Source organism: Artemia franciscana, chromosome 20 (assembly GCF_032884065.1).
Source record: "Artemia franciscana chromosome 20, ASM3288406v1, whole genome shotgun sequence".
Classification (NCBI taxonomy): Eukaryota; Metazoa; Arthropoda; class Branchiopoda; order Anostraca; family Artemiidae; genus Artemia; species Artemia franciscana.
The window spans coordinates 29099072-29113642 of NC_088882.1; the positions used below are offsets into that span (position 1 = coordinate 29099072).

The following is a 14571-nucleotide window of genomic DNA, read 5'->3' on the forward strand; positions in this document are numbered from 1 at the left end:
ATTAGATTTTGATTCATGAATATCAAAATTTGTTTATATTTTGAAACAAAAGAGTAAAACGCACTCTACTCAGTTTATTAAAACTTATATATTGTAGCCATATTATCACGAAATTTTGAAGAGTAATCAAGAATAATCATTCGTATCCTCAAATAATTTTTGAAGGGTTTTACCAATCGTAAAGTCGTTGAAGAGACTATACTTTAGGTTAACCTGAAAGACTTCTCATAGTTCTAACTTAAATCCCGAGATAAGTAAATTTTGTCGAGGGTGGATTTTAGTTAAGTCACCACTGAATAATAATAAGTACTGTAAAAGTGAATTGCTCAAAATTTACAATTAAATCTAAAAAACAATTTTCCATTTACTCAAACAAACGAAGCTGCAATCCTTAATTAATACTTATTTGTCCACTGTTTGTACGACACTCTTCAGTGGCATTTGACATTACAAAAAAAGCATCAAATGCAGCATCACCATGCCAATAGAATAAGGTAGTAATAAAAATATAAGCAACGAATAGGGGGGGCACAACAAGAATCTCAAATGTTTTATTTTTGTACTTAGTCATATTGTTAAGACTTTTGATTCCTTGTTGTGTAATACTAAAGAGTGCACTAAAATCTTTGTTTTCAAATTATTTTGAACTCTTGAACGCATTTGAAATTCAACAATTTTTGCACTTGTATTCTTCTATTTAGGCAAAATTATCCCCCCCCCTCTACCCCTTCCAATCTTTAAAGCAATATACTTTCCAGAAAATTATAGATATGGAGGTCTGAAAATTTTAGATCAAATGTTATTTTTCAATTTCCATCACATGGTTGTCTTATCTTCGATGACTCTTATTTTCATTGTGTTCCTTTTTCGTTTTCTTGCTTACTTGTTTTCTTATGTGTTTTGCATATTTTTGCTAATTTCTCGTTTTTTTTACTTGTTTTCTTACGGTTTTTGCTTATTTTTATTTTTTCTCTTATTTTCTTTTTTTTCTTTTTTTATTTGGTTATGAATTCTTCATATTTTTGCTGTTCTTTCATTTTTTTTCTTGTTTACTTGTTTTCTGGATTTCGCTTTTCTCTACCACTTGCGTAATAATGTATATTTTTTTGCGTGTTTGAATTTTTAGCATAATTGGACTAATCTTCCTCATTTGATATCAAGTGCATTAATAACTAGCCTGTGTCATTCCATATCATTTTGGGATTGTTTGAAGAGGGAAATTCTTGATATTAAAAATAAAATAAAGTTCTTAATTCAATTTTATTCTACTTGTCTCTAAGCTTCCTGTTTTAAAGTTGTGTAAACAGCAACTCCAGTTAGCATCGAAGGAATTCTATTTACTTTCATAAAATGTGTATAAATTATTTCAGACGCCAAAAAAATAATTGGTACGTTCCTTTTCTTAATAATTAAAAATTCTGAAGAATATTCAGCTTACCATGATCAATGAAAATTGATCTTTTTTTCATGTTTCTTTACCTGTGAATAAGGGTACACGGATAAAAGAAATCACCCCAACCCTCCTTCCGGTTCACAAGGACTCTCTGTTATACAAAATCAAAAACTGACAGTCTGTATATTGGGGATATGTAAGGTCTAGAACGCCTAGGTAGGACTTGGCACGCTATTGCACCAAACCTTGAAATATTAATCTTGAAATATTAAAACATACATCAATAGTGTAGACTAGTCTGCCTTTCGGCTTTCAAAAATTCTTTAAAACTCATCAAGTGCCCCTCCCCAGGGTGATCTTCAGTAAAAGGTGAAAGATTAACTCGATCTGAGGAGAAGCCAGAGCTATTAAAATTACTAAGGTTGACTTGGGTATGTAAAATAAATCCTAGTATATCCTCGTGGTTTTTTTTAATAAGGTTCGAAAGCAATAAGAAATTCAATTTTCAATCAAGCAAATACGGGCCAAAAATCATATGATGCGAAAACATATTCAATGAACTGCAATTCATGGGCAACTTTAATGACATACTACTAGAACTACATCCGCAGAAAATAACATAAATATTCAGTAATCAGGCCCAAAAATAATTGTAATGCAGCTGAATGGTCGATCAATTGCTGTAGCCAAAGGCCCCCCTATTAAAATATTCCAAGAAGCTTAGCGGTAGGGAAGGAATTCTTAGTTTGATATGTTACAATCAAACTAACATGTTCTGGAGAAAATTCCAGAACCTTTTTCTGCGAAGTATACGCTCAACTCTCTCCGTATTATTTCAAACGTGTCAGCTTGTCAGGAAATTAATTTCTTCAATAGGACCCAATTATCAAATTTATTTGGTCTTAACATTATTAATTTGTATACGTTTTTCGTTCAAATCACGAAATTGCAACATAGTGCGGGCCCAAAGAAAGAAACCTTTTCAATGTGTGGGCAGGAGTCCGCGCGAACGCAGTCCCCCACTACCAAAAATTACGCTGTTGAGTTACCCACGTTTGGACCACTCAGTTACGCCACTCAGAAACTCTAATTTATTAAACAGATGCAGCTTTACAAAACTTTTTTCACAGCAGTGAATTAAGTTTACCTTTTTGAGAAAAGAAAATCAGGGGTTTCTCATTCTCCTATCAATTTGACTGAAAAGTCGAAACTTTAATTTCTGAGACCCCAGTGACCGTTCTACTGACTTTGCCAATTATTTTCTCTCTAACAATCATAGGGGGGCTTTAGTCATTACTACTATCAACGACTCACCGCAGAACCAAGCCGCCTGAGGCCAAAAACAATCACTTTAGCAATTTTATCGAATATTGGTTCAATTTAAATTTCAGCAGTTTATAATTACGAACTATTTTCGATAAAGATGCATGGGGACATTGGATCCAGCTTGGGCACTTTAAATTAATTATGGCGTCTACTCATTGGCTTTTTCACCATTAATGTTTGTAAATTTTATACAGTGTTTCTTCTTTTTTTCATATGGAAAAAAATGATTGACAATATATTCAAGGACTAAGTAACTAACGGCAGGATTTTTCTTCACTTTGAATACCGTATTATACTTTGGTTTTCCCTCGAAAGGTGTGCGACGATCCAGGATGTACGTCAATACCGTGCCAACGCGAAAAGGGGGCGGAGAAGCATCCCCAACATCCCTGCGGTTTCCAAAAATCAGTTTAATATTCTGGGCCCCATGTAGGGGTCGTATCAGATAGTAAGCTGATAAGAACAGATACTACACTTTGATTTTAGCCAAAAGGCCGAGAGGTGAAAATTCAACAAGGATTGTCAAAGGTATACTTAGAATACGAGTAACAAAGTTTGTCACACAATTTATTTCGGTTGCAATACCCAAATAACATTCAATTAACCTATCAGTTTGTCTTTAGATTTTTGTGAACAGTACGAAACATTTCCCATCATATCAAAGTTTATCTCAAAATTTAAAATGGTAAACGGAAAATTTTCCAATCAAGACTTGGACAAAATTGTAACTCAAAAAGCGAAAATTAGAAAAGATGACACCTTAAATCAGAGATATATTCTCTTGGCCCTTTAGCCGACCATGATCAGAACCAGCATTGATGAATAACGTTAATTCACAGCAATTATGGGGGTGGGGGACAGAGAAAAGTATTTTTCGAAATCCAGAGAGAGCGATTCTCTTGTTTTTTCACTTTCTTTTACAAAAATACCCCCAAAAACACCCTTATTTGAAATGAAAATTGTCAATCCACCAGTCGACACCACTGGTATTGATAAAAAGCATCAATTCATGGAAACTAGGGGACAAGGCTGGACCCAGTGAGCTAATCCCCGATATTTTTGTCAGACTTGTTAAAACATAGCGCAATGCATTTAAACAAGGTTCCGATGGGTTTTATGTTTTATTTTTTTATTTTTTTGTATCCCTTCTTCAAAATAGATTTCTAAACACAGCCCAAGAGGAAAGGGAGAGGAAGCGAAAGAGTATTTTCCAGATTCCAGGGAGGGGAAACTCTCAATTTCAAGTCTTTTCAATTTCTTTAACAAAAATACAAAGAAAAAAAACAAGCCCTTTTTCAATGATAATACCATGAAGAGATTTTTTTTGAATCTAGGAGGAGGAATGCAGGAAAAATATCTTGTAGAGAAAATTTCCTTCCTTGAATTAAAGGTTTTCCATATATATGCGGCTGATGCCGAAATTTCGATATTAGTGTTTATTGAAACTGTGTAAAAAGTAGTTTTGTTTCAAGAGCAGAAGTCATATTGATTCGTGCTTGAAAATATAAAACTAAACAGTTAGAGTGGAGAAAAATCTCATGTCTGTATTTGTGAGTGTGGTTTTGAAGTTACTACCTCATGAGGTTTTCAGATGGAGATGAATGTGGACAATATGGACAAAATGTGGAATATATGGACTTTGAATAACGTATTATACATACAATTGATTAAGGTTCATGGACTTTGGTTTTCCCTCGAAAGGTGTGCGTCGATCCCGGATGTACGTCAATACCGTGCCAACGCGAAAAGGGGGCGGAGAAGCATCCCCAACATCCCTGCGATTTCCAAAAATCAGTTTAATATTCCGGGCCCCATGTAGGGGTCGTATCAGATAGTAAACTGATAAGAACAGATACTACACTTTGATTTTATCCAAAAAGGCCGAGAGGTGAAAATTCTACAAGGATTGTCAAAGGTATAATTAGAATACGAGTAACAAAGTTTGTCACACAATTTATTTCGGTTGCAATACCCAAATAACATTCAATTAATTTATCAGTTTGTCTTTAGATTTTTGTGAACAGTACGAAACATTTCCCATAATATCAAAGTTTATCTCGAAATTTAAAATGGTAAACGGAAAATTTTCCAATCAAGACTTGGACAAAATTGTCACTCAAAAAGCGAAAATTAGAAAAGATGACACCTTAAATCAGAGATATATTCTCTTGGCCCTTTAGCCGACAATGATCGGAACCAGCATTGATGAATAACGTTAATTCACGGCAATTATGGGGGTGGGGGACAGAGAAAAGTATTTTTTGAAATCCAGAGAGAGCGATTCTCTTGTTTTTTCACTTTCTTTTACAAAAATACCCCAAAAACACCCTTATTTGAAATGAAAATTGTCAATCCACCAGTCGACACCACTGGTATTGATAAAAAGCGTCAATTCATGGAAACTGGGGGACAGCGCCGGATTTGGATCCTTTCACGGTCTTGCAATGCTTTTAGTTAGGTGATGAAAAATTTTACGGAAAATATATTCTGCTCAAATAAAAGAATACCTTTATAACTTCTAATGCTTGAACAACTAGTTACCCTGTATGAAGACTAATTCTGAGATGGAAACAAAAGAATTAAGGAAAATGTTTCTTCTTAAGAACTATCTCTATATACAATCTTCCTACCGTAAAAACTGAGCCCCCCTGATTCCCCCTAATCAGGGAAAATTCAGGTACAGACTATTTACAAGGTTGGGGAATAGGGGATTTAAACGGAAGATTTAACTCGGGATTTAATTCGAGGATTTAACGGAAAATTTTCATGCGGATTACTTTGATTCCGGTAGCAATTAAATTAAACAACAAGTTTTATTTTTAACCGAAAGTAAGGAGTGTCCTTAAAACTTAAAACGAAAGAAATGATTCCGTATATGAAAGGGGCTGTTCCCTCCTCAACGCCCCGCTCTTTACGCTAAAGTTTTTTTTTATTGTTTAAAAAAGTAGAGTTGTGAGAAAGTCAAAATTTAGCGTAAGAGCGGGGCATTGAGGAAGGATAGTCCCATTCATATACGAAATAATTTCTGTTCGTTTTAAGTTCTAATGTCGCTCCTTACTTAAAGTTAAAAAAAAGTTTTTTTTATTTAATTTCTGATCGTTTTTTAGTACATGAATAATTAAAACAAAATTTACATATTAATTTAACTTTTTGTCTAAATTTTGTCTAATTTCAAAATAACAATTTTGAGAAAAAGGGGGTGGGGAAGGGGGCATAGTGACAATCCGAATTTTTTGTTTCTTAAAAAGACCACTAGACCTTTTAATTTTATTAACGAACATTTTTATTAGTAATAATATATGTATCATACAAATTAACTTACGTAGCGAACTTCTATGCTGATATATTTTCATTGCGTATATGAGAGGGATCAGCCCCACATAAATACCTCGCTCTTTACACTAAAGTTTGAATTTTGTTCCAATTCCAGAGGAATGGCCCCTGGATAACAAACATCATTTAATTAAAATAAATAGCTCTTTTGAAAATAATAATAATGCTTTAGCGTAAAGAGCATGGTATTGAGGAGGAGAAAAACAACCTCATATTTGTAGTACTTTCGTTTTTTTAAGATTGAACGTTGCTCTTTACTTTCAGTTAAAAAACTTATTTGTTTAATTTCTCCTTTTTTTTAAATAATACTGGAAAATCCAGCGCGCCCTTCATGGAAATTTACTTCACCATGGTAAATTTCTCCGTGGAAAAATCCTCTCACGTAACTCCCTCTTCCCGATCTCCCCCCCCCCACCACCCGAAAAATCCCCTCTGAAAACGCCAGTGTACTTCCCAATAACCAACACGATATGTAAATTATGGACAAAGCTCATAACTTGCAGCCTTTCTGCTGGGGACTTTGGGGGATTAAGTGGTCCTCAAAGAGATAGTTATTAGATATTTTAACTATGCTGAACATAATGGCAAAATAGTAAAAATGAGCGTGTGAGGGGGCCTTGTTACCCTCCAATTTTTTGTTCACTTAAAAAGACACTAAAACTCTTAATTTCAGTTAGAATTAGCCCTCTTACGATATTCTAGGACCACTGGGTCAATACGATGATCCCTGAGAAAAAAATTAAAATAAACATGCATCCGTAATCTTTCCTCTCTCAAAAATACAAAATTCTATATTTTCAAACAGTTCCTTGTAGTGATCTGTAGTAAGGAGCGACGGCTCAATAGTAAACAAAAGTCTAAAAAACTGAATTTCAATACTAATAGATACATTAAAAGAATTAAATTTAGCCTTACCCATGAAAAGATACGAGCCTGAGAAAATTTGCCTTATTTTGGAAAATAGATGACTTTTAGGAGAGACCCCCTAAATGTCATAGAATCTTGACGAAAATCACACCATCGCATTCCGCGTAACAAAAAACCCCACTGTAGTGATTTCAAGCTCCTATCTACAAAAATGTGGAACTTCGTATCTTATGCCAAAAGTTCGATCACGGGTGCGTGTTTATTTGTTTTTTTTTCTTTTTCCCAGGGGTGATCGTATTGACGGTAGGGGTGACAGTGGTCCTAGAATGTCGTAAGAGGGCTCATTCTAATGGAAATGAAAAGTTTTGGTGCCCTTTCTAAATGACCAAAAAAATTGGAGGTCAGCTAGGCCCCGTGCCAAGCTCATTTTTTCCCAAAAGTCAATGGATCAAAATTTTGAGTTAGCCATTTTGTTCAGCATAGTCGAAAAACATAATAAGATGTCTTTGGTGACGACTTAAACCCCCTCAGAGTTCCCAGGGAGGGGCTACAAGTTACAAACTTTGACAAGTGTTTACATACAGTAATGGTTATTGGGAAGTGTAAAGACGTTTTCAGGGGGATTTTTTGTTGTTGGGGGGGGGGTTGAGGGGAGGAAGCTACGTGGAAGGATCTTTACTCGGAGGAATGTGTCAAGGTGGTAGTGAAATTCCATGAATGGGGCTCAGGATTTTCTAGTATTATTTAAACAAAAACAATAAAAAATAAATAGGAAAAAGTTTTTCAACTGAAAGTAAGGAGCAGCATTAAAACTTAAAAAGAACAGAAATTATTATGAATATAAGGGCTTCATCTCCTCCTCTTTACGCTAAAGTACTTTTAGCAATTTCAACTATTTATTCTACGGTCTTTGTCATTCTTAAAGAATTGGGACAAAATTTAAGCTTTAGTGTAAAGAGCAAGTTACAGACGAGGGGGCAAACCCGCTCATATATGTAATAAAAACACACAAATATACAAATTCGTTACGTAAATTAATTTGTAATTTATTTATATTTATTACTAATTTAAATATTACTAAAAATATTAACTAAATATTAAATAAATATTACTAAATATTACTAAGTTACCTTTTGAAGTTACCAAAAATTGGAGGGCAACTAGGCTCCAACGCCCCTTTTTTTAATCAAAATCGGCCGAACCAAAATATATGAAGGTCATTAATCAAAAAAAAATTAAGGTGCAAATTTCGTTTTAATTATTCAAGTGTGATTCGGTAATTTGCTAATGATGTAATGCTGAACTGAGCTACCGTAAGGGAAATAATGATTTGACGAACCATGCTATGTTGAAAACCCACAAGAAAAATTTGGCCATTCCGAAGAATAATGCACGTATTTTCCGCAGGGAGAACATTCCATGGGGAAGGAGGTTTCCAGGGATGAAATTTTGAGGGGAAATTGTACACTTGGGTGATTTGCCAGAATTCCTAAACAATTTTTTTATTTGTTTTAACTTGCTCATTGTTGACCCAATCTTACGCGTGGAGATGTTAAGGGTAATTGTCAGGGATAAATTTTTGACGGGACTGAATTGTCTAGAAGATATTTCCGGGGAGAGGAGGGATTTTCGGTGAAGGTGGAGCCGGATTTCCTGGCATTTTTAAAAAAACATTTGAAATAAAATAATAAATTCTTTTTTTTCATCTGAAAGTAGGCCAAAAGAGCAACATTAAAACGAAAAAAAATATATTAATGTATTACTGGGGTTGCTTCCCCCCCCTCGCCGCTTCAACACTTCTTTTTTGCGCTTCTGCTTGAATTCAGTCCCGATTCTGTAAGAACTACTCTCGAAACATTGTTTAAATAAAACAATGAAAAGCTAAATTATTAAAAAACTTCAGAGTGAATACTCTGGTGTTTAGAGGGGGCAGTCCACCTTACTATGTTATCGTTTATATTCCTTTTAATTTTAATGCTACTCCTTACTTTCAGGTGAATTTTTACATAATTCCTGGTGTAAGTTCATGTCTGCTTACCGAAGAATATTCAATAATTGGAGAAATCATTGCACATGGTATTGCCCTATATGCGGCTATTGCCTCTCTATGCTTCATTTTTATCATCTTTCTGAAAATAGAGACATTAAAGTCTCGTTTTCGGGTCAAGAGAATAAAGCAATAAAGACATTATAAAACGTAAATCAATGGAGTTTCAGAATGTAATTTAGCCTGTTTTTTTAATTTAAAAATAATTTTGAAGTATTTAACGCAATATTAGCAATAAGCATTGTCACCTATTGGTTCCAATCGCGTGCTGGCTCTAAAATTTGCTCTTTGAAAGTCAACTATGATTTATTACGGGGATCCAAGCCCTATTTGAAACTGAAAACGAAGCTAAAACCTGTTCTGGCCTCCCAAATTTTCGCAACAAAATTCCATTTTGTTTTCCCCTGAAAATTCCACGAATCTAGTGACTTGTCCCCGAAAAAGCCCCAAATTCTTAAGATTTTACTCTGAATTTTAAGATTTAAGAGTGGAAGCCCTGATTGATTTTTTCATCTATAATTAGTTAATTAACTCTGGTCGTCTTCACCTGCTCGCTATAGTCAAGATAAGAGAGTGACAGGAAGTCACTTTTTCTTTTTTCGTGAACAGACACTTCCGGTTTCCAAAGGTCAGACAAAGATATAACCATACCAATTGAAAACGAAAAGCTATCACTGGAGCTATTATGACACTTTGAATTCGTGTTAGTCGGGAATATAGTGAATCAAAACAAAAGCCATGCACCCATCCAGGGTTAGGTTCTTTAGTATGAAAATTATATATGCATATATATATATATATATATATATATATATATATATATATATATATATATATATATATACATATATATATATATATATATATATATATATATACATATATATATATATATATATATATATATATATATATATATATATATATATATATATATATATATATATATATATATATATAGAATAAATTTAAAACTTAAAACAAATCGCACAGTACTATCTATGAAAATTTCGTATAAGACATTTTCAAGAAAAAAAATTGCACCATACAAACTATACTTAGAAACAATAGGGAAACTTTCCTCAGGGCATTGGACTTCAAATCAGTGAATATTTCGACGATTTTTAGAAGGGGCGTCTTCAGCACAACACCATATATATATATATATATATATATATATATATATATATATATATATATATATATATATATATATATATATATATATATATATATAACGTTTAACAATTACTAATATAAATAAATAAATTACAAATAATTACTATTAAAGAATAAACGATACCTAAAACGAACAGAAATTAAAAATATATATATAGTAAAATATATAGTAAGGTGGGTGTACGAAAATAAATTAAATAAACAATCATAGAAAAAACGTTTAACAATTACTAATGTAAATTAAATTATAAAAAAAAATACTATTAAAGAATAAACGATACCTAAAACGAGCAGAAATTAAAAAAACTATCATAGCAAACAAATATAAGCAGGTACTAATATAATGAAAGTTCTTAAGTCCAACTGGCAGACATGACAACAAACAACGAAGAGAGATAAAACTCCACAACAACAAAAAATCTCGAATTAGACTGCGGCCAGTTGAGAGAAAAGACTAAAATAACGCGGATATTTCGCCTGTATCTAAACTAAGCGTCCTCAGCACAAGATAAAAAGAAAAAACACTAAACTAAAAACAAATGAAACCACCACCAGTAATAATAAATACAATTGTCGCTACTGATCCACGTAGAGAAAAGAAGCTCTAAGAGTTACTTCAATGAGAACATCAAAGCAACTCAACATTTTGAGTTTTTTTCATTTATTTAATAAAAGTCTAAATCACTGGTGCTTTTACTGAAAACGAATTATATTACAAATATTTTCTTCAGTACTTATTACTACATTGAAACTAAACATAAGAACTAGAGTAGAATTAAATTTTGAAGTAATGAGCTTTCAGCAAAAATTGTCATTATGCATCAAATATCAGTTTAATTATATTAGTTCTTTTCAAGACTGTTCACGACAAATATAGTTTCATTACAAACAAGAATTTGGATATTGCACCCTTCCATAACTGTAAAACTCTAAAGCCTACTCCGTCATTGGCGCTTCCCTGGAAACGAATTATATTATAAATATTATCTTTTCAAGTTATTACAGCATTTAAAATGAAAATAAACATTACAACGAAATAAAATCTTGAACTAATTGTCTTTCAACAATTGATATTATTATGTATCAAATATTCAGTCTGATTTTAGTTGTGCTTTCCAAGACTGCTGAACATACATATAGTTTTCAGTAAAGCGCCAATAACGCAGTAGGTTTTAGACTTTTACAGTGAGAGAAGGAGGCAAAACCCAAATTCTTGTTTATAGTGATTTTTGCTTGTTTCAAACTTGATTTGCGTATTCAATCTAAGTTTCACTTGTTTCAAGATTTATTTATTCATTTATATTAGTACCTGTTGTATGTTTTTTGCTATTATCGTTCATTTAATTTCTGTTCATTTTGGGTTTTATTTTTTTTAATAGTAACTTCTTGTCGCTTCTAGTTTGAATTTTAATAGGTATATGTATCTGCTGATCCTAAGTTTAATATGGCCTTGAATTTTCTTTGAAAAACTTCTTTTTCGGAAAGTTTTTAAATTAATTTTTTGTTCGTTTTTTTTTTGCAAAAAGTTTCAAGTGTAAATAAAATGTCTTATTTCAAAATCATGTTTTTTCAGCATCAAACTTTAATAAACTTTTTTTTAAAAGTTATTTACTGTTTTATAAAGTAGAATTGAGAGTAAGAGTCAAACTTTAGCGTAAAGAGCGGGGTATTGAGGAAGGAACAGCCCCTTTCATACACGGAGTAATTTCTGTTCGTTTTAAGTTTTAATGTTACTCCTTACTTTCAGGTAAAAAACTTTTTTTTTTATCTAATCAAAGTAAAGAAAGCATCTAAGTAAACAAGATATCAAAGTAAACAAAGTATCAAAGTAACAACAAGTAAGTTCTCTAGCTCAGAGCCATTTTCACGGGACTTGGGGGGTGGGGTTCAAATCTGGAAGCAAACTTATTTGCCTTTTGAACTATTTTGAAGAAAATGGCTATCTTAAAATTTTGACCAGATGCGCTTTGGGAAAGCTTTATATATTAACAACGAGCTGCTAGGATAACTTACAGCCCTTTTTCCAGCCCTAAGAGAGGGGGGTTTCAAACCCGAACCATAGCTGTTTGACATTTGGACGATTTTGAAGAAAATAGCTAACATACAATTTTGACTGAAAGCATTTAGAAAAAAATCTTGGGGGGGATGCCTACCATTTGATTACTCTTGACTTTTAGGAATGGATCCAGAACTCTCAATTTAATCGAAAGAGGCTTTTCCGAAGTCTATACGATTACCCCTTCGATAAAAACCTTGCATATGAACAATGGACAGCTTGTATAACTTACAGCCCTTGCCCTGGGGAGTGTAGGAGATTTTTGTCTATCCCCAAAGAATAACTATTTTAATTACTTCACCTCTTGACTATTACGGACATAATGACCTTCTCAAAATTTGATTGGATTTGTGGTGAGGGGAGGCTAGTTGCTATCGGATAACTTTCGATCTTAAAAGAGAACTAGAACTTTCAATTTCTGGTCATTTGAGTCCCCTCCGTAGTTTATACGACTACCTCTCCGTAAGAGCTTTAAGTGCCTCCAGAGCATAAGTTACAACCCTTCCCCCGGGGTTTCGAGGGGGTGGCGATTATGTGGACCTCGAAGTTTTGTCATTTGATATTTGGAATATTTAAAACAAAAAGGGCTTTATTAAACTTTTTATTGGATACATTTTGGGAAAAGAAGTTGGGGGGGGGGAGAGTGTATGCCCGTCGAACACTTTTGATGAATCTTAAAAGGGTACTTAGAAATTTCTATTTCCAATCAAATGAGTCACCTCCGATTTTATACGACTTCATCTTACAAAAAACCTTATCTGCCCCAGGGTCAAAACTTGCAACACTACTCCCGGACTCTGGAGGGGGCTGTGTTGACCTCTGATTGTTTTATTTGATCTTTAAACTAGTTTGAACAAAATGGCTATCGCAAAATTGTGTTCAGGTGCAGTTAGGGAAAAAGAGGCCTTTGGACGGGGGGGGGGGGGCTAGTTGCCCTCCGGTTAATTTTGACTCTTAAAAGGGGCACTAAAATTTTCCATTTACAATCGAAGTTTATTCTACCATCCCTTCCCTAAAAAACTTGTCCCCCCGGGGTAAAATTTATAACACTTGCCTCCAGTTTTTGGTGAGCTGTTCTATCCCTGGAGTCTTTGTTGTATGATCTTTGGTCTGTTCAGAGCAAAATGGCTATATAAAAATTCAATCAGACACAAAAAAAGGGGGTTCGCAAGGGGGGGGGGGCTTGTTGCAATTGGATCACTTTTGAATTTTAAAAAGGGAATTAGAATTTTGAATTTCTAATTATTTGAGTCTCCTCCAAAGTTTATACGACCACTTCTTCCATAAAAATTTTATATGCCCCAGGGCATAAGTTAAAACTCTTCCCCTGGGCTTCAGGAGGGTGGTGGGTATGTTGACCCCGAAATTTTGTTTTCAGGACTATTTTAAACAAAGTGTCAATCTTGAAATTTTGATCAGATGCATTTGCGGAAAAGAGGGTTTTTGTTTGTTGGTGGGGGGATAGACGCACTCCGATCCCTTTTAACTCATAAAAGGATAACTAGAACTTTCAATTTCCAATCAAATGAGCCATTCTGAAGCTTATACGACCTTCCTTTGTGTAAAAACCTTATATGCTCTCAGGGCATAATTTAAAACACTTGTTTCCGAGTTCTGGAGTTTGTGTCGACTCCGGAGTCTCTTTTATCTGATTTTTGAACTATTTTTAACACAATGGCTATCTATAAAAATTTATCAGGTGAGTTTAGGGAAAAGGTGTGGGAGGGGGAGTACCTGCCCTTTGGTCTTTTTCGACTAATTGCTCTCTGATCTCTTTTGGATCTTCGAAAGTGAACTAATACTTTTGGTTTTGAATCAAATGAGCGGTCTCTATTGTTTGTACAAGCATCCCTTCTATAAGAACCATATATGCCTCCAGGGTATAGCTTGCAATACCTGCCCCGGGCCGTGGGTTTTTGTCAACCCCGGAGTTTTTATTATCTGATGTATGAGCTATTTTTAACAAAGTGGCTGTCACAAAGTTTTATTGGATGGGTTTGGGGGAAAATGGCGTCGGGGTGGGGGGATAATTCCCCTCTGATTCCATTTGCTCTTAAGAAGAACTGGAACTTTCAATTTTCAATCGATGATCCCTTCTTGTTCTTCAATGATTGCCTTTAAATTTGTCCTATATGCAGATGTGGAGGGTGTATTCATTTCCGCTTTTTAAAGTTTTATAACTTGATAATCTAGTCTTGAACTGATATATTTTAGGAAGTAAAAGCACCTTAAATATCAGGAAAAAAATTGGACATGAGCAAATATGGCAAAACAGAAAGCATAGAACATTTTTCAATTTTGCCATTAACTAGGCTCACATTTTCACTTGGTGATAACGTTTTGAGGGAAGTATTTTTGGAAAAATATTGA

The 14571-nt window shown here is 33.8% G+C and overlaps 3 non-coding genes across 3 annotated transcripts; all 3 read right to left on the reverse strand.

Annotated features, from left to right (window-relative positions):
* Positions 1–1683: 1683 nt before the first annotated feature.
* LOC136040465 (U5 spliceosomal RNA) lies at positions 1684–1800 on the reverse strand. The gene has a single exon (XR_010620750.1). It is a non-coding gene; the product is annotated as a U5 spliceosomal RNA (small nuclear RNA).
* Positions 1801–3031: 1231 nt separating this feature from the next.
* Positions 3032–3225, reverse strand: LOC136040432 (U2 spliceosomal RNA). The gene has a single exon (XR_010620722.1). It is a non-coding gene; the product is annotated as a U2 spliceosomal RNA (small nuclear RNA).
* Positions 3226–4417: 1192 nt separating this feature from the next.
* Positions 4418–4612, reverse strand: LOC136040434 (U2 spliceosomal RNA). The gene has a single exon (XR_010620724.1). It is a non-coding gene; the product is annotated as a U2 spliceosomal RNA (small nuclear RNA).
* Positions 4613–14571: the final 9959 nt, after the last annotated feature.